Source organism: Canis aureus, chromosome 4 (genome assembly GCF_053574225.1).
Source record: "Canis aureus isolate CA01 chromosome 4, VMU_Caureus_v.1.0, whole genome shotgun sequence".
Classification (NCBI taxonomy): Eukaryota; Metazoa; Chordata; class Mammalia; order Carnivora; family Canidae; genus Canis; species Canis aureus.
In genome coordinates, this window is record NC_135614.1 from 30,197,914 (window position 1) to 30,221,971 (window position 24,058).

The following is a 24,058-nucleotide window of genomic DNA, read 5'->3' on the forward strand; positions in this document are numbered from 1 at the left end:
CCAAGCTGAACGCTGAAGCTTCAGTCACGGAGTGTGGACCAACCTGACCCCGGCTTCCTGGCTTTTAAGCTTTGCATGAGCTGTTACCCATGAAGGACACTCTAAGGCCCTGGGGCTGCACCCAGGCCCTGCCCACATCTTCAGCTCTATCCTCCCTTCCACCTGGAGCCACCCCCGCCCCCCACGGGACCAGACACCTGCTTCTCCAAACACAGCGTGCAGAGCCGGGCCTCTGTGTGGTGGCTCAGGGACGTCCCTCGGCCTGGAAAGCCTTGCCCCCATCCCATCTGACCACCCTTGTGCATCTTTCACAGCCCAGCTCACATACAGGTTTCCAGAAATCCCTCTAAGTCTGGGCCCACACCCCTTGCCTGGTGCCCCTATCAAGCTCCCTAGCTCAGTGATGAGCCACAGTACGTTGGGATTGGCTCCTGATGGGACTCACTTCCCTGGATGCGGAGACCGAATCCTCTCCGTCTTTGCAAGCCCCACCCGGCATCCACTTCTGGCCACAGTCTCAAGGGAAGAAGGGAAGTCAGTGGCTCCGAGGGCGGCCCACCTGTGTTAGCACCATGGCTCTACCGCTCAGTACCCGTGTGACCCCGAACACATTTCTTAGCCCCTCAGAGGCTCACCTGGAAAACAGGGGTAGTAATGCCCAGTGTAGACGGCTGCATGAGAAGTAGAACACCATTTGTAAACACCTGTGGCAGGAAGCCAGGCATGTGTTCCATAAATGGGGGTTGAATGTGCATCTTTGACCACCATGCCTTGGGGGTCTTAGTTTGGTAAAAGGACACTCACCCCTCACACAGAACTTTCCATCCACTCCCAGTCTTTGGGATCAACCTCCTGAGAAGTATAAGATGGACAGAGAAACCAGAGGCCCGGAGAGGTAAGTGCTCCACCCCAGGTCACACAGGAAGTAACTGATGGAGCTCAGATTGATTCTCCAGATCAGGGGCAGGTCAGGGGCAGGGTGTGTGTGTGTGTGTGTGTCCAGGCTGCTACTTCCCAGCATCCCTAGCTCACTCAGGAATGATCTTCGGTGAGGAAGTAGTGATGTGCTTGGGGGAACAAGGGAAAACACACCCTCTAATCTCCTCTGTGGCCCATGTCCAGTGGCCAAGAGGACAGACAGAGGTCATGTCCTCCTCTGGTTAGGCTTCTGGTTAGACCTCCTCAACCCGACTAGGGGTTGCCCGAGCTTTGGACCTCAATTGGAGAGGCTCATGGAAACCTGCCTCGAGTGGACAAGACCCACGTCCTGTGTTCCCCCTACATACACGGTGCTCTTCCTGCACACCACCCGCTGTACTTATGGTTCTGCCTCTGCCACATGAGCAGCTGAGTGGCCTCGGGATCCTGGCCTAGGAGGGAGTCCTTTCTGAGCCTCAATTTCCCCTTCTGTAAAAAACAGGGTGTTTCTTCTGACAATGAAAAAACACCTAAAATTGTTATGATTGCGATTATCACCACTAATCACCATCATCATGGCCATTGTCAACATCGTAACAAGTACATTCAGAGGATGGATATCAAACCCCCCAGGAGCTTGATTTCTCTGTTGGAAATAACATCACCCATGTCCTGTATTTTTTTCAAAGAATGTTTGTGATAAAATACGTATAACACAACATTTACCGTCGTAACCATTTTTAGGTATGTGGTTCATTGGCATTAAGTGCATCCACATTGGTCTGCAACCATCACAACCATCCATCTCCAGAACTTTCTCATCTTCCCAGACTGAAATGTGTCCCCATCTTACACTAACTGTCCATTCCCTCCTCCCCAAGCCCCTGGAAACCATCATTTCCCCTCTGTCTTCATGAATTTGACCTTTTGGGGAACTTCCCATAAGTGGAATCAAACAGTATTTGTCCTTTTGTCAATTTTACTTGGGCTGGCATCCTCAAGATTCCCCCATGTTGTAGCACGTGTCAGAATTTCCCTGTTTTTTAAGACTAAGTAATCTCCCAGTGCCTGTATGTACCATATTTTGTTGACCTGTTCATCAAAACAGATGAATTTTTTTCTGTTTTCTAAACAATGTCTCTATGAACATGGGCGTGCAAATGGCTGTTCAAGTCTCCACCTCCACTTATTTGGGGCATGTACTTGGGAGTGGACTTAGAGGATCGGCTGCTTTGAGGAGTCACCATACCATTTTGCACAGTGGCTGTGCTATTTCACGTTCCCCAGAGCGGTCCACAAGGATGCTGACGTCTTCACAGCCTTACTAGCGCTTGCATTTTCTGGTTTTGGTCTTTGAGTTGCTGCCGTTGCTCTAGCCGTCTTAATGGGTGGTTAGTGATGATGACGAGGGATATTGAGCATCTTTGTATGAACTTGCTGTCCCCATGTCTAGTTTCTCTGGAGAAACATCTGTCACGTTCTTGGCACGTTTTTTAAATGGGTTTGGTTTTGTGGTTGTTGTTGAGTTGTAACTCATGCTATGTTTTATTATATATTTTTTTTATTTTAACAAAAGATTTATTTATTTGAGAGAGAGAGAAAAAACAGGGTGGGGGGCAGAGGGGGAGGGAGAAGCAGATTCCCCACTGAGCAGGGAGCTGTATGTGGGGTTCTATCCCAGGACCCCGGGATCATGACCTGAGCCTAAGGCAGACGCTTAACCGACTGAGTCACCCAGGTGGCCCTCTCATGCTCTATTTTAACATAAAGTGAACTGCTCAACCATCTTTCCACTAGTAAAAGAAATTATGTGGGTATATGTATCAGTGGCTGGAATGCAAGCATTGAGGAAGCATTTCTTCTGTTTAATCTTTGCCAACACTGTGTGAAGTAAGTGGTACGACCCTTCTGTACGAGGACACTGAGGTTCGGAGAGCTTAGGCAACTTGCCCAAGATCACTCAGCCGGTACAGGATCCGCAGAGCAGGGTTTGGGACTTCTCTCCACACTCACCATTGTCTGTCTCCAAAGCCATGTAGCTCTGTCTCCCATGCTCTCCCCCCGACCCCCAGAAGCCGAGGCTCCTAAAACAGAGCACAGCCATGGGGAAGATCGATCCATTACTGTTATCTGTACTGAAGAGACACCCCCAGGTGAATGATGTAACCAGAAGGCTCAGAGCAAGGCCCACCATTAATCTCACGGTTACAAACAATATAGGAAGATTATGCTGGCCTCCAGCCCAGTTAAGTGGACATTTGGATTTTTTCCAAAACAAATGTGGATACTGTAAATACAGGTCAGCTGGTTTGCAGGAAGTCAGCATCCAGATGAAGCGGCATCTAGAGAGATTTTTTCCAAAAGTCCTACTGCAAAGAGCCTGGGGGCTGGATCATTTGGAGCATGTCTCCAGTTGTGAAATGATGTTTTTCATTCATTCAAAACTTCCTTGCTGAGGGGCTTCTGGGTGTTCAGCTGTATGCTGGGCATGGGCTCACGTGGGAGATGCTAGACGTAGAGAGAGGCAGTGAATTATGATTCTGGCAACCATCATCTGTTCTCCAGAACAGTCTTCCTTCAGACAGGAAACTGATGCCCAGAGAGAGAGGGTGGGATACTTGCCTGTGGTCACCCAGTACGTTTGCAAGTGGTAAAGTTGAGAAGATATCCCAAGTCTTTCTTGAGTCGTTTGACCTTCCTAAATACCAATATTTTTGGTGTGGACGCTATTGCATTTTCTAGGTCACTTCCTATCCTCAGAGTGGGTAGGACAATCCTCTGGCAGAACTGATGTCATATTTTCGGTTTCAAAACAATAAAGTAAGTGTAGATAAGGTTTCTATCTCTCTCCTTTGGGAACCCGAGGTTTAAGACTTATTCCCAGGAAAAGTTGGAGACCATGAGAAGGAAGAAAAGTGAGTGCTCATGGAACTGTTTGATTAAATGGCTCACGAATGGGACAGACAGTGAGTTCTTTTAATCTACTCCTACCCAGGATGTACGAGCAGGAATTGTCCTTCTTTATTAACACAAAACCCTGATGGGCTGAGGCTTTACTCCAGACCCTTTATAGGGGCCTTATTAAGTAGTCCTGGTGCAGCTCCCCCGGGGTGGGTTAGGATTTTGGCCTAGGGATGCTCTTCTCCCAACAAAGCTCTGCCCAGCTTTGGGCACAATTGGATGGATTCCACGTCTACTGGCTGGTTTCCCTTAGAAGAGTTGAGATAGGATCCATTCCCCTAAACATCAAGGGAGGACAACAGGGCAATAAGCACAGAAGGCACAAGAAGCATTAACTCATCCCAGGGGCTCTGTCCTGCCATTGCTGGCTCACCCTCAAGGTTCTGGCCACATCTCATGCCGGAAGAGCTGGCTGCCAGCAGCCCCAAGGGCTCCTTGACTGGGCTTTGAGCCTTCTCTTGGTGGGGGTGCCGCTTTGTCGCTCTGTGCAGATGGCTAGTTTCTTGTTCCCGTAGCATAGAACCCAAATCTTAATCAAGTCTATATCAAGTATGAATGCTTAAGATGTTTTCGTAGGAGGACAGAGGAAGAAAGGAAAGATGGAAAGAAGGAAGGAGTGAAGGATAGATCAAGAATTTTCCTTTCCTCCAAAATCCTTGATATGCATCTGTTCTAACTGCATTTGTTGGGAGCGACAGATGTTTTTGTCAGTAGAGCTTGACAGAGAGAGAGAGAGAGAGAGAGAAATCAGTGGTCATTTCATGTTTGCCAAGTGAATGAATGAATAGCATGGAGATTTGGGATTTGCTTACTGAAAGGGAGACTCCCTTGTGGAACCGTGTTGGTCACTGTTGCTAAGATCGACAGGGCTACGCAGACTAAGGCTTTGGTTTTAGGTCACAGGGAAACATAAACGAGCCCACGATGAAACGTTCACATCAGGAGGCCAGTTTGGACCAAATGTGGCAAAGTTACGCTCAGCGCCCAGTCTGTTCAGTGTGACTTCTGGGTCCCGGCCTGCCCAGGATCTTCTCTCCCAGTCACACTCTTAAATTGCCAGGGAAAAGGCTCTTTCCACGACTCCACTCTTAATGTTCAAACCGGGAGCATGAAGGGTCTCAAACCAGCCAGTGGCAGGGATGCAGGGATGAACAAAGAGAGGGGCAAAAAGAGTGTTTATCTAGGTGCCAACGGATTAACCCAGGCACAAGAAAGAATTAAAAAGAAAAAAGCTTTCTGAATTCAAAATTGTTCTTTCAATTGAAATCCTGTGAGGCCCTCCCTCCTGTAAGGGATAGATCCAGGGCTCCTGCAGCTTCCCTGCAAGAAATCGAGAGCTTCCTCTGACTTCTTTCCGCCCCCCAGGCCCTGATTCAGAAGAGGGAAGCTGGAGAAGCGGCCTGCAAACAGCAGAGGAGGCTAGTAGCCCTGCAGGGTGAGACCCGACATCGCGCCGCATTAACCCCACGAACCCAGGCCAGGCGGCCAGGCTGGAGCCATTAATGCCTAATGATGTCGCATTGTCTTCCAATAACAAACCATCTCACCAGTTGGTTTTATAGGGGACCAGCTGTTGTTAATTGGGGGAGATGAGCATGAAATGGCCGCTTTCACACCTGACCAAGAGAGCGGCGGCAGCAAGGGGCAAATAGAAACGGCCCGCTGCAGGCGGGGGGCTCCTCGGCGCCGCCTTGGCAGAGGACAGGCACGGAGACGACAGCACGGGCACAGCACTTGCAACAGGAACGGCAGGTTTGCTTAGCATCCTGCCCCTGCCCCCCAGCAGGCACTTGCCAGCCGGTGCCCCCTCCTCTGGCCTTGGCCGGCATCTCCGGCCAAGTGAGGGGCAAACCCAGGCCAGGGCGCCGTGTCTCAGAGCCGGAGCCTCTCCTGGCCCCTGGCACGTTCCAGCTCTGCAGAGAGCTCTGTGGGCCTCTGCTCCCTGGCCGCAGGTGACCCGACTGGGCCTCAGGCCACCAGCAGTGAGCGACTCCGGGCCCTGGCTCGCACGCAGGGGTGGTTCCCTTGCCTTTTCTCCTCTGGCATTCCATCGGAGAGACACAGACAGACGGTGTCACTTAGCAGGGGGTATGAAGCCAAACGTGCAGGGGCAGTGCTGTGATACAGAGGGGTTGGGGCCCCCTTGGCCCAGGAGCAAGGCAGCATGAGCAGGAAGCCAATGCACAGGTGCACAGGGAGCACCGCATCCCTACATCCCTACCACGTGCACTTTCACCTCCTCGTCTCTGTGGGGTTCCCGAGGCCCTCACCTGGAGGCACGTTCTATCATCCCCATTTCACGGACAGGGAAGCTGAGTCTCCATGACGCCGAAGCACCCAGTGATGTTATGGAATGGCGGAGATTTGCACCAAATCTGTGCTCCTTTGACGACACCGCGCTCTCGCTGTTGGCATTTGGGGGCCACCACACACCCCTCCGCTGGCTGGCAGAGGCGGAAAGCTCTACCTCTGGGAGCTCAGTCAGGCTGCCTGAACTCCTGCAGATGGAGGGAAGCACAGGCCCCTCTCTCTGCTTACATTTGCCTTTATTTTTCAGTGTTGCTGCAAAAGATGGGAAAGCAGAGCATTAAAACATGTACTGTAAATAAACCAAATTAAAGTAAAATTGACTCATTTAGCAACCAGCCTCCGATCTTGCATTAGAGGCAATTGAAGAGATTTCACAGATTTTAGTAACCAGATAAGATTATTATATAAACAGACTTCTGCATTGAATGATGAGCCATATCTTGAGGAGAATATTTGAAATCAATAGTAATACAGACTGAGAATTAAGTAATGTGGTTAAGCACCTTTGAATGATGCCATTTTTAAGAGCTGATTAGAAATAAATATGCCAATTGCAGCAGAGCCGATCGCTGGAATAAAGTGATGATTAATCAATTTGGGCCCCAGACCCACGGAGGCCATCTTGGTGTCGCGAGCTTGGTGCTCTGGTTGGCCCGGCAGAGGCTGCAGGGGGCTGGGGCCTGACGGCAGCCCCAGAGAAGGGACAAGAGAAGAGATCGGAGTCCTTAGGCAGAAACACAGCCCTGCCCACCGAGGGGCTGGCCATGGCAGGGTGGGGAGGATTAGCCATAAGCTGCTTAAACTGCTCACGCAGGGCGAGCCGGAGCACAAGAAGGAAATTACAGCTGGGGACACTGACAACCCCGGGATTGCGTTCAGAATGGCCAATTACCATTCAACTGGGAAATGATTGGTCTTTTGGCCGCCCTGTAATCATCTCTCACCTGGACAATTGCACCGGCTTCCCGACGGGTCCCCACGTGAGGCGGCGGATGCATTCCACACACGGTCACCATAGTGATCTTTCCAAAGCACTGCTCAGATCCTGTCACTCACCTTGGAGTCACCGTCGCCGCTGCCTTCCTTTTGACTTAGGACCAGGTCCAGGGATCTCCGCCTAGCGTTCGAGGCCCTTGGTGACCAGCTGTCCCTACTCATCTCGTTTCTTCCTACTCCTGGTTCCTGCCTCAGGATGGCTCCTAAAGGAAGCTTTTACTGATGCAAGATGTACCCTGTTCTTTGTAGTGGTGTCTCCTCCTTCTGCGGGGCCCTCCCGCCTCCTCTATCTGCTTAAACCCACCCTCTCCCACCCAATGCGAAGTCTGTCTTGACTGTTCCCTCCTCCGACCCAAACAGGCTAGCAGCTGTCTCTCTGTCATCGCCCTACCTGAACACACCTTTTCCTGTTTCACATCAATGTCATTCACAATTTCTTTTGTATCCGGGAATATTTATTAGCCCCTTCGCCGTGCTGGGCACCGTGGTTGTCCCTGAAGATACAGTGGGGGAACACGGAAGTGGTCCCTGGCCTTCTGGAGCTCAGTTTCACACCAAGCATCTAATGTTCTCCGCAGCTGTCCCTGCTCGGTAGGCAAGACACACTTCTTGAATTCAACCGGCGGAAGGCAGGTGCTCAATGGTGATTGGACGAATGAATGAGAGATGGAACAGAGGAGTGAGTGACAAAGACGGATCAGGGAGAGGAGGTTGCAATGAAGCAGATTGTTGCTTGGCAGAAAGAACAGGGTTCTGAGAGCTGCCCAGTGCTGCCCTAGCTGCCTTCTGCAGGGCTGAGCTCCCAGGAACTAGAGGCATCCATGCGGAGGGAGACCATCTGTCAAGGAGGCTCCAGAAAAGAAGAATTGGCAGTGAGATAGAAGCCACAGCACTGTGGGCTGTAGGCCCAGCCCCGCCACTGACTCACCTTGTGACCTCAGGTAGAGCACATCCTCTTTGAGCCTCAGTTTCTCCATCTGTAAAGCGGAGACTTTGGACTGCAAGTGGTCAGTCATGAGCCCTTGGCTAACGTGAAGCAAGCAGAGGATACTTCTTGAACGTTGTTGAAATCCAGACAATATCTTCTGTAGTGGACTGTGAATTAGCGTTAGGGTGAGGCTATATCCTATGTTCGGGGCAGAGAAAAATATGACAAGTGTGGGACCGTGGGAAAAAAATTAAGTGCAAGATTTTGTAACAAAAGCATGATAAGTGTGAGAGACCCTCTGTGGGCTAGTGTAGGCTGGAAGGCTTCCTGGAGGAAATGAGGGAATTGCGATCCATAGGAGAGGAGATCTGAATCGCCAAGGCCATGTCCTAGGGGCCCCTTGTGGATGCGTTTTTACTCCACGTCTTCCTCCCTCACCAGAAACATGGCTGGGTAGGGGGCCTATTCAGACTCTTGCTCGAAGGAGGGAGATGTGGATTTTTCTTTGCTGTGTTTTATCCTTGTTTCCTGCCTTCAGCTGTCCTGCATCCCCAGGAGGCCCCTGGCTGAGACCCTGCCACAGGCAGGCTGATGTGGAGGGTGCACCCTGGCGCTGGCCCCTGTGGTTCTGCAGACTGCTCAGGATGCAAGTGCTCTGAATTAGGGAAGCTCTCTAGAGGGGAGCTGCTGTACCTGGGTTGGCCAGGAATAGGACGAGAACCCATTCCCCAGGTCATCAGCCAGGATCTGGGTTGGGGGGACCACCTAGGGATCCATCAACCGGGATCCACCAGCTTGATGGATCCCAGGGATCCGGGCGGGGGGGGACCTTGGGGCTAGGGCCTGGGAACGGCTGCTTTGCTTGAGCTGCTCATCCGGATGAGGCCATCTGTGTGCGGCCCGCTCCTTACCCTTGTGCCTGACCATCCGTCTCCAGCATTCACAGCTCTGTGAGCTCAGGGCTCTGCTGGGGCTCTGGGTCATGGGCCCCACACAGGCACCCTCCTGGTCAGCTGCTGAGCTCTCGCTGTGGTCGGAGGAGGAGGTGAGCTGTGGTGGTATAAGGTGCTCTGCTTCTCCCCATAACTCACCTCCCCCTCTGCTTCCTTCCTTTTCAAGACAACCCCTGAGGCCACCAGAAAGACTCCCATAGATCACTCCAAGGATATAACTGATGGGGATCCTGGGGCTGAGAGAAGGCAGGAGACCTGTCCCGATCCCAGGCCGAGGTAGCCAAAGAGCAGAGACTAGAGTCTCTAGATGCCCATCCTGTTTGCTACCAACCACAGCGGGGGTGTCCTTGCACCTGTTCATCCATGGGACCTTTCTCCTCACTACCTGGGCAAGGACTCAGGGGCAGGGTTTGCACTCCTCCCAGTGCCCAGGGAGTCCCACGGAAGCCAGGACTTTCTCCCTCCTTCCTCTTCCTCTGCCTCTGCCCTGTGTCCTGGACCCTCTGAGGTTCTGCCGTCAGGCCTGGCTCAGCTCTCCCTGCAGCTCACGTTCAGGATTACGATCCCTGCACCTCTTGACTAGTGGTCAAATGCTGTCTTGTCACCAAGTTATAAACATGGTTACATGCTTCTTTCTGATTCTTTCTCTCTGGGTTGAGCCAAACAAGAAATATAGCCACACCCCCTGTTCCAGTTAAACATATGTGCTTTCTTCTCTGCTTCTGGCCACCACGCCTTGGCATGCCCCCAGTCTCACCCACCTTGCTGGAGTCTGTGTGGACAGCACAGGGGAAAGCTTGCCCTCTGCTAAAATTGCAGGGTAGCTGCTTCTGAAGCAGGGAGAGCATCTGCCGCACCGGGGGCCCAGCAGTAGAATTGCGGACAGACTCCTGCACGCTGGGGATAGGAGACAGGCAGTTCCTCTTCTTGCAAACTAATAGATTGAATATAGCTGCAGCATCTGAGGGTCACCGCCAAAACACACCCAGTTACTCTCTCTTCTCCAGGAATCATACTTATTCAAGCTCAAGCCAAGGGGTCTGTTATCATAACAAATAATTTTTAGAACAATAGGCCTAGAAAGCTCTATTTATTGTACTGACCATGGGTGCCTATCTGATGGGATCCCTGCTCCATGACATCTTGAGCTTGGGATCTCTGGCCCAAGAAGGTGTGACCTGGGCTCTTTCCCCACCGACCACATTTCGAAGTTCAATTTGGACGACGTGGCTTGGCTCTGCCATACTGTAGCTTGAAGAGCGGGATTGGAAATTTCTTGCTGAACAATTAGGCCTGGGAGAGGTTCTTGGTGTCTTCTTTCCACTGGTGTTGGTTACAGACCTGCCTGGGAAGGCGAAAGCCTCTCTTCTGTTTTCTCTGCTCACCTGGGAGAACACAGTATGGTGTTTCTCAAAGCTTGGGAATCTTTGTCCCCAGGGGATTTAAAAAAAAAATTCTTATGTTTTGGAGCATGATGGTGGATTTTCCAGCTCTGAACTTTTGAGTTTGAAGGGAGAGGACTATGAGGAGATTTCACCTGCTGATCCAAGGGAAGACATATATGGAGCCTGGAAGGCTGAAGAGTGGAAGAGCAGAGACCTTGGCTTTGGGGGAGCCTCAATCAGGAAGGGCAGCCAGGGATCTGTCTCCCCAGTGGCACCTGTGTCCAGGGTCATTGGCACGCTCCTTGCCACCAACTCTGGGCCATGCACACAGTCCTTTTGAGGTCAAGGAAGAGTCGGTGTTTCATATCTGGATGGTCACAGATGGGACAGGGATGGTAGCTGTGGGATGGGGCCGATGGAGCGGGTACTGAACCACCCCAGAAGAAGCCAGAGACCAAGCGGGGGGCCCTGGGAGCCTCACTCTGGCCTCTGGTCCCCCTGCCAATGCTACGTACAGCTGGGTGGGCTGCCTGGGAGGTAGATATTCTACTTAGGGCTTTAAGTTTGGGCTCCTTTCTTTCAATTATTATTATCACATTTATTTATTTATTTATTTATTTATTTATTTATTTATTTATTTGAGACACAGAGAGAGAGGCAGAGACACAGGCAGAAGGAGAAGCAGGCTCCATGCAGGGGGCCCGATGTGGGACTCGATGCCAGGTCTCCAGGATCACGCCCTAAGCCAAAGGCAGGTGCTCAACCACTGAACCACCCAGGTGGCCTATTATTATTATTATTATTATCATTATTATTAATCCAATAAACTATTACTAACAGTTGACTTTGCTTCAGGTCCTGTGCTTGGTATCCAGAGGAGGAAAGATGAATCAGACACTGGCCTACATATAGGCCCCAAAAGAACCAAGGCCTTAGTGAGGAGCAGTCCAGAAGCAAAAGCACGAGAGAGAGAGATAGAGAGAGAGAGAGAGAGAGAGCAGCGGGACCCCGTGGGAACCCAAACGGGAACTCCTCTGGGTGGAAGAGGCAGGAACGGGTTTCAGACCACTGTCCCCCAGGAGCCGGGTGTCTCTCGGCAAACCAGGGAAGTAAGTAGCTCAGCACACACACACACACACACACACACACGGGAGGACCTTCCTGCCTGGTGCCCAGGCCGAGTCTCACAATAACGGCGGGTTCTGACCTTACTCCTCCAACACCCTCATCTTCCCCAGCTGTATAAACATTTGGGCGAAGTGACTGGGCAGATGCAATTATGCTGGGAATGTAGTCACGGCCGCACAGGGACACGTGTGTGTGTGCGAGTGACGCCTCAGCTCCTGAGAGCGCGGCCCAGCCCGGGGCTCCGGGGAGCACCCCGACTCCTGTGGGCCCATTGCTCAGTCCCTACACCTCGGCACAGGCAGACACGATCACCCCAAGGGATCCTCCGAGGCACCTGGAGCCGTGCAATCGTGTCCCAAAGCACACCTGCTGCCGGTGTGGGTGTGCAAGGGCAGAGGGCAGGCCCGGCCTGAACCAGCAGGGGGCCGGGGGGCTCCTGATGGGGGTTCAAAGCTCCAGCAGCCTGCATGCCCGTGCAGGAGCCCAGGTAGGGGGCTGCTGCTGGTCTCTGGCCACTGGAAAGTGCGAGTTAGGACTGACTTGTGGGGAAGCCAGTGGGCTTCGAGCACAGCTGTTAGGCCCTTTTGCATATGTGACTCAACTGCGTGTGAGATGTTCATTATTGCCCGTTTGCAGAAGAAGAAACGGAGGCTCACAGAGCACTGTGGCTCTCGGGGGTGCCAGCCGGGAGGGCCCAGAGCAAGAAATCGACCTTGGGCTTCCCTCCACTGGTGCGCACCTCCGGACGGTCATTACAGGGTGCTCAGAGGGACAGGGTGAGGCAGGCAGGCTGGCAGGTGTAGCCCCAAGGGGACGCTCATCCTCGCGGTCGTGCACACGGAGGGGCAACCCCCAGGGTGGGAGCCTCCTAAAATGCGGCGCCTGTCATGGGTTCCACACTGGTGACGCTTCACGACCTCTCCAGACTCTTCCCCAGGGACGCAGAGAGGGATTGGGAATGTGACCATGATACCGAGAACACAAGACAAGGCGTCTGTTCCTTTGCTCCACCGGGTGAATCCAGCCGGAGCCCCCAGAGAGGTCCACCGTCCATCCCTTTGTCAGGCCCTGGATCAGTCCAACCCTCCTGCTGCGTAAGCAAAGAACAAGTGGATGTGGGTCCACCTCTTTGGCTTCATTAGCGTATTGTTCTCCCTGCTGTGGACCTTCCCATGCCAGCGCTGTCCTTGGGGAGGCCGCACCTGTTGGCACAGGAGGTGCCAGGCTCCCTGCCCCACCATCTCCTCACCTCCCGGGTGAAGCAAGGCCTTCCCCTCCAGCTCCTCTCTAGATTTCTAGGCCAGATCCTTGAAACCAGCCCCAGTCAGCGAGGAGAAATAATGGCCCCTGTGGTGTTCCTGGAGGTGGCATGAACTCCTGTCTTGAGTTGCTAAAGATGTCCCAACTGTGATGGTGGCCGGTGATGGTAACGCCCATGGCACACCAGGTGTGCACCAGGTGCAGTCCGTGAAATGCTCCCGCTTGGCAAGAGAGGCCAGGTGAAAGGCCTCGTCCTTCTGTGGAACGAGCCCCGTGCGTTGCTCGAATGACATTTTTGGTTCTTCACGATTCCAGGGAACAGCTGTGGCATCCCGGTGAAGGAAAAAAGCAAGTCGCAGAATAGCACACAAACCAGAATGTGATAGTGTTCAATGCACCCGCGATAATGCTCTCTTCTTTTTCTGGGTGTTTATTTACATGTGTAAATACAGAAGGAAAGTTCTAGAAGAATAACTAGACTCAGTGACCCCTTATGGAGGAGGGGGTAGTCATTGGGTGGGAGGCGTGGGGACCAAATGGAATTCGAGTCTCATCTATATAACATTTTGATTTTCTATAAGGCACAAGTATCCTCATACCCTTGATGCAATTAAAATTAATTTGTAAATGACAGAAAATGGCAAAAATTGAAATAGGCACCGGGACATACAGGGGACTTCAAGTCTGAGGGCGAAGCCGCTGTCTGTTGGTTTGTTGCCCCCAAAACGCTGGGAAATTCACTGTAGCTTTGGTAGTAGTTTCTCTAAAGGGCCCAGGTCCCCCAGCACGAGGAATAGAGGCTTTTTCCCTAAGTATGTATTTGTTTCCTCCTGACAAAGTAACATATATCCACTGCAGACAATTTGCAAACTATAGAAAAGTATAGAAAGGAGAAGGAAAATCCCTTGTAATCCGCACACAGAGTTATAATCATGGTTAACGTTTCCACACAGGGTCGAAGGTGGATTTAGACACGCCTGGCGTCACACCCTGCCACTTTAGTTCTCCAGCTGTGAAAGGGGAAGATAAGACCCACGTCACCGGGTGAGGACCGAACTAACCGCGAGAGCTCTGTGGCACGTTCCGCGGAGCCCTCAGTAAATACCAGGGCTCACTTCGTGGCAGTTGGCAGGATCTGCCTATATTTTTTTTCCACCCAACTGGGATCATACAATATATACAGTGTGATACATTTCCTTTTTCTTTGACCGCATAAACGTGCGATTTTAACATGGGCCGTCCCGAGTCCTTGGGTGGGGTGGGGGGACCCGTGCATCGCCCTGCGCAGACCTGTGGGGCGTGGGGCTGGCAGTGAAAAAGCGAGCTCATTGTCCGGCCATGCCCTTGCTCTAAAGCTTCCCACGGCTCCCTGCTGCCCTCCGTGTAAATCTGATCCCTCACGTGGTGTCTGGCGCCTTCGGGGTCTGGCCCTGCTTTTTCCTGTCTGTTTAGCCAGCTCCACTCCGCATCGGTGAGTCACCCCGACACCTCCAGCATCCACCCCACATCTAGAGAATCCGCCTTTACTCCTGGCGCTCGTCCGAACGTCGTCTCTCCATCGAGGCCCCCTGACCTCACCGTTCGGGTCACCGTGACCCCAGCAGTCTCTTGCTTCCCGGAGCACGGGTGTGGATCAGACTAGTCGGTCTACCTCATTAACTGTTCTGGGCTCATCTGTCCCCAACTAGGTTGCTTGCCCCTCGGGGCTGGGGTCTCCTGCTCTGCCAACGTTCTTGAATTCTAAAAGTTACTAGCATGGTGCTGAGCACGTGGGCGACACCCACGTACGTGCTGGCAGGTGTTTCTGCACCAGCTAATGAGTGAGCAGGTGTTTTTTGTGTGTTTGTTGGTTTTCCTAACCCCAGGAACATCTCCTGGCTGGGTCAGCTGTCAACGGATAAACACAGAGACCTTGATCCACGGTGTGCCTGTCCGTCATTTTTGTCTCTCCAGGCCCGAGCCCCCTTTCTTTCTGAAGCATTTTCCCATTCTCTCCCATGTATTTATAAGGAGGGTCCACCCTGGTTTAGAGCCAGGACTCCACTCCCGGCCCCAGGGATGGATTCAGGATGGATACAGAACCTACGCCATCCAATGAAATATAATCCTGGAACTTTTGCTGGAAAAAAAAAGTGGGGGTTGGAGAAATGAAGACCTTCTTCTGCTAGTCTTTTGTTTTTAGGAGGTAGGGGACTCTGGAGCTGCCAAGAGCCACCCCCACATGGAGGAATCCGGCCTGCCGGCAGAGCCGTTACTGAGGACAACAGTCAAGGCATGGAGGGAGATTGACTTACTGGTATCAGATGGTGGTATTAAAAGCCTGGGTCCAGCCACACCTGCAACCAAGCCCTGTCCCTGTACTTTCGGCTTATAGAAGTCAGAATGCTTTTTCTCCTTAAACCACTTTGGCTCAGGTTTTCTGGCACCTACGACACAAAGATTTGAAGCTCAAACCCTCAGTCTCTTGTTCCAAAACATCTCTTATCTGAGCTCCTTTTTAATAGAAACTGAGCACACAGAAGCTATAAGGCACCCTGGAACCCAGGTACATCCTCCTGTTCTTATCTGCGCTGCATGACCACAATCTGGAGATGATGAACCCGAGTCCTAGAGAAGCTGGGCAATTCTTACAAGACTGCACAGGGCGCTGTGGACAGAGCTGGGCCCCCGTGCATCCCAGGACAGAGCTGTGCTCCTCTCTCGAGCCTCTTGAAAGGATGCTGTGTGCACAGCTGTGCTCCATCAGGGCTGCAGAGCTCAGGAAAGCACAGTGGTTATTCGTGCCACAAGGGCTTCCTTGGGTAGCCATGGGGAAGCGGAAGTAGTGCAAACAGCCTGCCTCCTATGTGCTCCAAGAAGCTCAAGGGAGCCATGATTTTATTGCTTATTTGACTGCTTCAAAATAGCAGACGATCTCCTCCTGAGTGCCAGAAACATTGAGCCTGGCCCGTAGGCTCTCAGTGCAAGGAGCACCCAACAGCACCTGCTCCAGCTCCACAGGCCCACCTGTTCAACAGGTAGCCCTAAAGCATCATGGTCACATACCACTGTGAACACCTTTCCCAGTGGGGAGTGGTAACCTCAGGAGCACAAATCACCACCCCAACATTTCCTAACTTCCAAGGGGGCCACCCGTGGAACTCATTCCTGCTAAGCTTGGATACAGTCTCAGTCTCTTTCTCAAGGAGGCTCTAAGGAGCCATTACCAATGTTTTTTTTAAAGATTTATTTATTTATTTATTTATTTATTTATTTATTTATTTGAGAGAGAGAGAAAATGTGCACAGGTGCCAGAGAGAGAGTGGGGGAGGGGCTGAGGGCGAGGGAGAGAGAGAGAATCCCCAGCAGACTCCTCATTGAGCACACAGTCCGACCCCAGGGCTCCTTCCCACAACCCCGAGATCATGACCTGAGCTGAAATCAAGAGTCACATGTTCAATCAACTGAGCCCCCCAGGCGCCCCCAGCCACTATCAACGTTCTAAGAGTCTGAAGCAAGGCCCAACACTGGGCTGTTGGAAAGGATTTCTGATGGGGACCCCTGTGCCACGCAGTGCAGTCACTCAACACATAGAGATTCTGATAGGAACTTGGCAGAGGTAAACCAGCAGGCATTTGGTCAGAGAAAATGATCAGCCAAAGGTCATGCAGAATTAGTGGCAGATATGGGTCTCCTGAACCAGGGACAATGTACTCCCCACTTCTCTGCAGGGTCTCAGAGGTTACCTGTGGCCCACAGCTGAACGGATCCTCCCTCTGGGGCCAGTGCTTACGTAGCTACTGACCTCAGCGAAACTATGGGAGAGAACACCATGTTTGGAGGCAGCCGCATTCACTTAGTATAAAGGACAGAATTGCTGAGATGATGCTACGGTGCCAACTGCCCTGGAAGTCAAGGGCTTAGGGCAGTAAGGATTCATTCTCATGCTTATGGGTCTGCAGATGAGCTGAGGCTCGGCTGGTCCCGACTGAATCCGGCCGGACGGGCCTACTTCGGGGTGTGGGTTGATTAAGCTCAGCTCCAGGCTGAAGTTGATCTCCAAAAGGCCCCACACATGTTCAAACCAGAGCTCGGGCTGAAGGGGTGACAACTACCTTCTTTGGAAAGCTCTTCTCATAGCGAATCACCGAAGCACAAGAAAGTGGAGACGTGATGCCTTTTGAAGCCTTGGTTTAGAACTAGCTTATTATAACCTCCACAGAGGTTCCACTGGCCAAAGAAAGTCACCTGAACATCAGCGGGTCAGAGAAAACTACCCTGTCTCTCGGAGAAGAACTGCCACAGCATCCCTTGGTAAAGGCCATGGACGTATAATTCTAATGCAGGGAGGCTATAAAGTCTTGAGCAAATGATCCAACGGTCCCTGTGAAGTTTCAATTTCCCCCAATTCTCCCCCAGTCAATACACTGCCACTGTTCCCGTATCTTCTCCTCCATCCCTCTTTGTCAGAAATGCAGAAATGGCTTCCTGGTGAATTAATGGTTCTCAGTGAAACTCCTGCAAGGGGTACTTAGCTCTCCTAGAACAGAACGAGTCAAAGGGCACCACCCTGCTTTCAGTTTCTCCTAGCTCCAGCCCATTCTGGTAAAAGATTCAGATGGATCCTTTATAGGCCTAGATTTTTGTCAGTCTGTACCCAACATGGAAGCTTTGGATGGCTTCCATCATTTATGGCATTGAGCTCTAACACCTTAGGCTGACATTTCAGCCACAAAACGTTGTACTACTGAACCCAGCTATTACTGTCCTGGCCTAACTGGACCAAGTGCCTTTTATTCCTTGCATTGATCAATCCCTGTGACCTACCCCTAATGTGCCGTGCCCTTCTCCTTAGCCCCTTCCACTGGGTTGACCTCCATGCATTTTGTGTCAGTCACAATTCAACGAGAGAAACAAAACCCATGGCTTATGGAGTTATGGAGGTTATGTGGGTTATGAGAGGTGGCTAGACAAGTCAAGAGGCCATCAGGAAGAACAGGCCTCAATTTGCAGGCCTCAGCTGAAATCACAGTCCACAGGTAGAATTTCTTATTGTATGAAGCCTCCACTCTGTTCTTAAAGCCTTCCAACTGATTGGATCAGGCCCACCCAGACTATCTAGGAAAGTCTCCCTCAGTTAAAATCAACTGACTACGGACTTTCATCACATCTATTAAATAACTTCATGACAACACTTAGATTAACGCTTGATTGAATCCTTAGGAACCATAACCTAGCCAAGTTGACACTTAAAAGTAACCATCACAGTCCACCCCTTGTCAACTTGGCAGCAATATACATTTCCGGAAACCCTACATAATTGCCAAGAGAATAAAAAAGCTGTATTTCCACCTACAATGATGCGACTGTCTTGAATGCATCAGAAACATGTTAACCCTTCCCACATGAGAGGATGCAATGCTCTTTGGTAATATTCACTCTCCTCTTTTGATACCTGACCACTTAAATACACATGTGTGCACACACATTCATAACAAAGTAAGGAAGAAACCCAACACTTAACAATCTTCGTTCTTACAGCTAGTCATATGGTCATGACTGGTATTTATAACTAACTGTTTCCACTACCACTCCACCTTTGCTTCTCCCTAGCAAGTGCCTCAGCTGCTTGTCATCGTCCTTACCTGGTGGAATGACTCAGATCTTCATTCCTCAAGGATCTAGGTCATTAGCAGCTCTGCTTGAATTCGATGTGTGGTTTTCCATTGATATTGACCACAGAGCAAAGGATTACTGAGGGGTGCCCTATATTCACCAGACCGAGTTCTCTTTCACCTCTGGTGTATTGTGGCAACTCGATCTCCCCTTGGTAGTCAGGATGCATCACCCCCCAGTATAATAACTCCTTTGCCTGTTGATTCAGAGGCATGAGAAGCCCCAAATGGTCAGGATGGCAATCTTCATGTCTAGTTCAATGGAATCACTGATGTGGCTCCTGGCAGACGCGTTCCTCCCTTTGGAATGAAGACTTCTAATCCAACAGAGAATAAGATCACAAGGCAAGGAAGCAAAAGTCTTGCTAGAAAATCACTAGGGGAAGTAGTGACTGGCCCATTCCCTTTTCCATTCCTTTATGCCTGGACCTAAGAATCCTGGCAATGAGAAACATATTGAACACTGATTTATAGCATATCCAGCACCATGGAGGACATTGCCCTGGCCCTGCAAGGTATTGTCTGCCTTCCATTCTGCCATTCTAGCAAGTCAGCTGCTTCAGGTAAGTGAGGAACATGGCAAGACCAGTGAATTTTCTTGAGCACGGGCTCACTGCTACACTTCACTGGCTGTGGAGTGAGTTGATCAGAGGCAGATGTGTGGAATGGCACGCGGTGCAGTAGATAAGTCCAAGCATGGGAATTCCAGCAGAAATGTGTACAAGGAAGGCAAATCCATATCCAGAATAACTGACCATCATGGATTCCAATCCTACCTTGTCTTCAGCACCAGTCCAGGTTTCGCCTGCTCCAGGAAGATTTTAGTAACCTCTCAGACTCATCTGACACTCGTTCATGCCACCAACACTTATTTAGCACCTTCTGTATGCCAGGTATTCTTCTAGGTACTGGAGAATGATAGCTTGTACTTTGATGGAATTCCTCACAGCTCCATGGCCATCAGTTTGCCCTCATTGCTAGCAGTTTTCTCTGCCCAGTCAGACTGTTTCAAAAGCATCATCCACATCCACAGATGTCCTTGCAAATCATCAAGGACATAAGACATCTCATGTGCTCAGATGTCTTTCCACTTGGGTGTAATCTACCTCCCTTTCTCTAAGACCACATCTTTTCTTGCCAGCATGCCAATTAAAGCCACTGTGAATGAGGGCAGGAAAAGCTGTGCGCCCCTCGAGGCTACCTATAAGCCATACCCCGCAGTCCCAGCTCTTGCAAAAGCCTTCTGAATGCCAGCCTTGGTTTCTGCCTCTCTCATCATCAAGCCTCTTTTCCTGCCTCTGAGCATCCACAATACTTTATTGATTAATATTTCTAGTAGCCATCAGCTATTGCACACCTACCATGTGCCGGACACTGCAAATTTGTCTTCTGATTGAAATCTCAGAGCTCTCAGAGATGGGGGTTCCAAACTACATTTTATATCTTATTTGCATTTGCACTTGGCCCCTAGAACTTCACCTTCAGAAGCATAGCAGGCCCAGTGGATCCTGGCTGTGCAGAGGAGGAGAAGAAACACTACAACAAGAGCTGGATGTCAACTGGATGAGTTGGGCAGGACTCTTCCTCTTTCTGGATCTTGGATTCCCAGTCTGTGAAGTGAGATACTTAGGCTAGGTGATGCCTGGGCCCCCCTCCCCATCATTATTATAGTCTTTTAGGCACAGTACAAAGCCTGAAGACTTTTATATGCTCAGCAAAGCTTTGAATGATGATGAACTTTTGCATTCTACAGAGTTCTGATTTCCTCATGAACCTCCTTTTGGTATTACTCTTTGCTAGGAAGCTTATCATTGTCCACTCAATGTTGCACACCTACTTTGTGTGTGTCTGTCAAAAGTGACATAATGACCACTGTACTAGACTGCACTATTGCCCTAAGTCTTCTCCTTGCCTGTATCCATGAACAGGACACACTTCCTCATCTCTTCCTCCTACAACTTGCTTTGGGCAATAGGATGGGGCAGGGGTGGTGGAGCCTGGGCCAAGGGCCTCAGAGGTCTTCCCTTCTTCTGCCTATATTTTTGCCCTTCTGCACCACAGTGAGATGGATAAACCCAGGCTAGCCCCCTGGTCCCAGGAAGAGGAGGGGAACCATGTGGCACAGAGCCTCTTCCAGCCAACCCAGCCTGGCTCAGCTGCTCCCAGCCAACCTTACAGACACATGTGCTACATCAGTGTTCAGTTACCTGCTGCTAAGACCTTCTGATTGCTTGTCACTTTGCATTTTATGACAGTAGCTAACTGAATGAGACTCTGAAAAGTGTTTATGAAACAGACCCTTGTATGTGGATGGGATTCAGTGGCGATCTTGGCACTACCTCCCCGCCATCACCAATCCTTCATGTAAACCTTGCCTTCTGGCTGCACTTTATACATCTCAGGGGAGGGGAGACTCTGTTTCCTGCCACAGCCCATGTCACATTTAGAAATATGGAGGTGCTAAACTTCTTTATCATGCGTCAAACCCTCGCCCCTACCTTCCACTTGGCCCTCAGGGCCGCATGGGATACATACAACCTCATTTCCTTCCCAACAGCTGTTCAGAGGCGTGAAAAGCGCTCTCACATCCTGCTCAGTCTTTGCTTCTTGGGGTTAAACATCCCCCCTGACTTCCACCATCTCTCATCCCGTTAAACGGCCCAGCCCCCTGCCTCCTGCAGCTTGGCCAGACTGAGCCAGCTCTGCCTTCTTCCGGTTCCACGTGGCCAGAGGGAGACACAATAGCCGAGGGTCGCTGATCAGAGCGGGGGCCGCGGAGGGCTGTGGCTGCCCTCGCTCCCAGCACCGCCGTCGCTGCCCCTGAGAAGTGGGAGCTCTTCTGCAGCCGCAGCACCTTGACCCAGCCTGAGCTCACCCCTGGCAAGTCCATTCTCACGCTGCCGTTTTCTACCACGTCTCTGCCCTCCTGAGACCTCAGATTGCCTGGTGTCCCAAGGCATTTGTAAGAAAGAAAATCTACGCTCCTTCTGAACACCCTTGCTGCTAGTGCTCCTGGGAAGGGCAGGGGAGGGGGCATTTGCAAACCAGCAGGCAGCAGTGCCTGAGTGATTGGAGGGGTTTCTCAGGAGCCCCCAGTTCCTGAGAAGTGGGAGTGGGTGCCAGGTCAGGTCAGCCAGACACAGTCTTAAAGCCCCTCCATGTCTGACCCTGCGGAGAAGAAGCTTCTAGGTACCTGCCGGGCCTGAGGAGTTCTGCAGGGATGAACCAGGCCCCATTTCAGCTTTTCCCAGTTCAGTCCCTGACACCCACAGCCCTGCCATCAATTACTTGGTCACTTGGCCGGAGCACAGCAGCGTCGTAAACCTGTGCACACCCTGGGTGCCCGAAGGTCCCATGCTGGGAGGCACAGACCACCTGGGTCACCAGCCGAGCAGAGCCTTGTCTACAGAACCCACTGTCGGAACCCTGGATGAGCGGGAGGCCCGTGTCCTAGCAGGCTGGCAGGCTCGGGAGCCCGGGTAACTGGCTGCGCCCAAGGAGGCCCGGCTGCTTTGGAAACACGCGTGAGGTGATCTCATGCCTCTGCTGCGGTGACTGGTTCATTACCTATTGTCCAGCCGGGGTATGGAGGGCTGGCTTCCTCTGCACCCTGGCTGTGTGTGGTTGGTTAGCTGTCTCAGTATCCAGGCCTGGGAAGCATACAAAAGATCATCCTGCCCAACACAGGCTGAATTAGTTTTCTATAGCTTGTCTCTCTTTGTTAAAGATTTTATTTATTTATTAGAGAGAGAGAGAGAGAGAGAGAACGAGCAACAGAGGAACAGAGGGAGAAGCAGGGAGCCTGATGTGGGGCTGGGTGTCAGGACCCAGGCAGAGGCTTAACCTCCGAGCCACCCAGGCGCCCCGTAGCCTCTCTCTTACATTCATGTGCTCAAAGGAAGCCCGTTACCTGTCCCGAACAGCTCACAATGGTTTAAGATCTGTCTCCCTGTGGCTTCCTCCCATTTATCCTAATTCTGCCTCCTGCACCATGTAAACTGAATCCTTCTTCCATAATGAGCTCATCAGTGAAGACACCAACCATGGTCCTCCTTTGCTCTTTTCTTTTTTTAAAGATTTTATTTATTTATTCATGAGAGACACAGAGAAAGAGAGACAGAGACATAGGCAGAGGGAGAAGCAGGTTCCTTGCAGGAAGCCCGATGTGGGACTCGATCCCAGAACTCCGGGATCACACCCTGAGCCAAAGGCAGATGCTCAACCGCTGAGCCTTGCTCTTTTCTGAATCCAAATGCCCCCGATCCCTACAACTGTCTATGCAGTTCTTGTGCAGTTGGGTTTCCGGCCCCTCACACCCTAGGCCCCCTTCTGTTTCAGGAGGAAAGAACTTCTCTCCAATGCACCACCAAGTCCGGTGTGGCAGGGAGATCCTTAGGGAAGGAGTTGGACAAGGTGGTTGGGCACCCAGGGTGTCTTGTAAACAACCTCTTGAACTTACCTATTTACCTGGAAAATGTGATGATCGAGATGCTGTAGGAAGGTATCAGTGTGTGTCTCCAGTGTGATTAGTGATGTGAGGGTGACTCTAGGCCCACACCTTAACCATGAGTTGATACCAGCATTCTATTACTGACGTTGACAAAGAAGGTCAACCTTCTGAAACTGTTGCCAGGATGTATCCGCTCCTTCTAAGAGTCAGCTGTGATTCATCCTATAGATGTGGTTGAGGGAGCCAAGACCCCAAGGAGGGGCCTTTATCTAGTGTAGTAGTACAGAGCCAGTGAAATATATGTGTATATATACATATATTTAAGGAATTGGCTCATGTGATTGTGGGAAATTGGTGAGTCCAAAAATCTGATTAGGGAGGCCTGCAAAACCAGGAAAGAGTTGTAGTTCAAGTTCAAAGGCAGTCTGTTGAAGAACCAGGAAAACTAACACTGCAGATGAAGCCTGAAGGCAGTCTGTTGGCAGAGCTCTTTCTTGCGTGGAGGAATTGAGTCTTTTGTTTCATCCAGGCCTTCAACTGATTGGATGAGGCCCACCCTCACTATGGAGGGCAATCTGCTTTACTCAAAGTCTGGCAATTGAAATGGAGCACTCATCCAAAAACACTGTCATGGAATCATCTAGAATAACATTTAACCAGCCAAGGGGACACATAAAATTAACCCTTAGCCTGCCATCTAAGGGCAGGGCACATAGAATCCAGGAACTTACCTGGGATGCAATCATACTTGATTGGGATGTTTTGCTGAGGACAAAAAAAATAAAACCTTCCTCAGACCTCAGGGAGTGTCTCACATTTACACGATCTAAAGACAATGCATGATGTTCTCTCTAGCACTGATACAAAGAAAGTGCTTACAAAACATCACGCAGCCATCCAGCCACCATCCAGTCATCACAACTGATGTAGTGTGCGTACGGGTGCTTCGGTGGGAGGAGGTCCATAATAAAATATATATTTAAAATGTCACAGCATAGTGTGTATAATCTGGTAGTCATTCATAACAAAGATATGGGTTATATTCGTTAAGATATTAACAGTATTTATCTCTAGATATTGGAATTATGGGTCATTCTCTTTCTTTTCACTTCTAT

General features: G+C 50.9%; 1 long non-coding RNA gene across 10 annotated transcripts; it reads right to left on the reverse strand.

Moving 5' to 3' along the window:
* Window positions 1–94: 94 nt before the first annotated feature.
* Window positions 95–23,082, reverse strand: LOC144312428 (uncharacterized). 10 transcript variants are annotated; one of them, XR_013377903.1, is made up of 10 exons: window positions 22,953–23,082; window positions 22,061–22,167; window positions 19,973–20,103; window positions 15,134–15,265; window positions 10,170–10,451; window positions 9,828–10,027; window positions 8,114–8,311; window positions 7,577–8,035; window positions 7,134–7,388; window positions 95–6,441 (listed from the first exon to the last, which is right to left on the reverse strand). It is a non-coding gene; the product is annotated as an uncharacterized LOC144312428 (long non-coding RNA). The 10 variants fall into 10 exon arrangements; XR_013377901.1 differs by lacking the exon at window positions 15,134–15,265; XR_013377904.1 differs by lacking the exon at window positions 10,170–10,451.
* Between the last annotated feature and the right edge of the window lie 976 nt (window positions 23,083–24,058).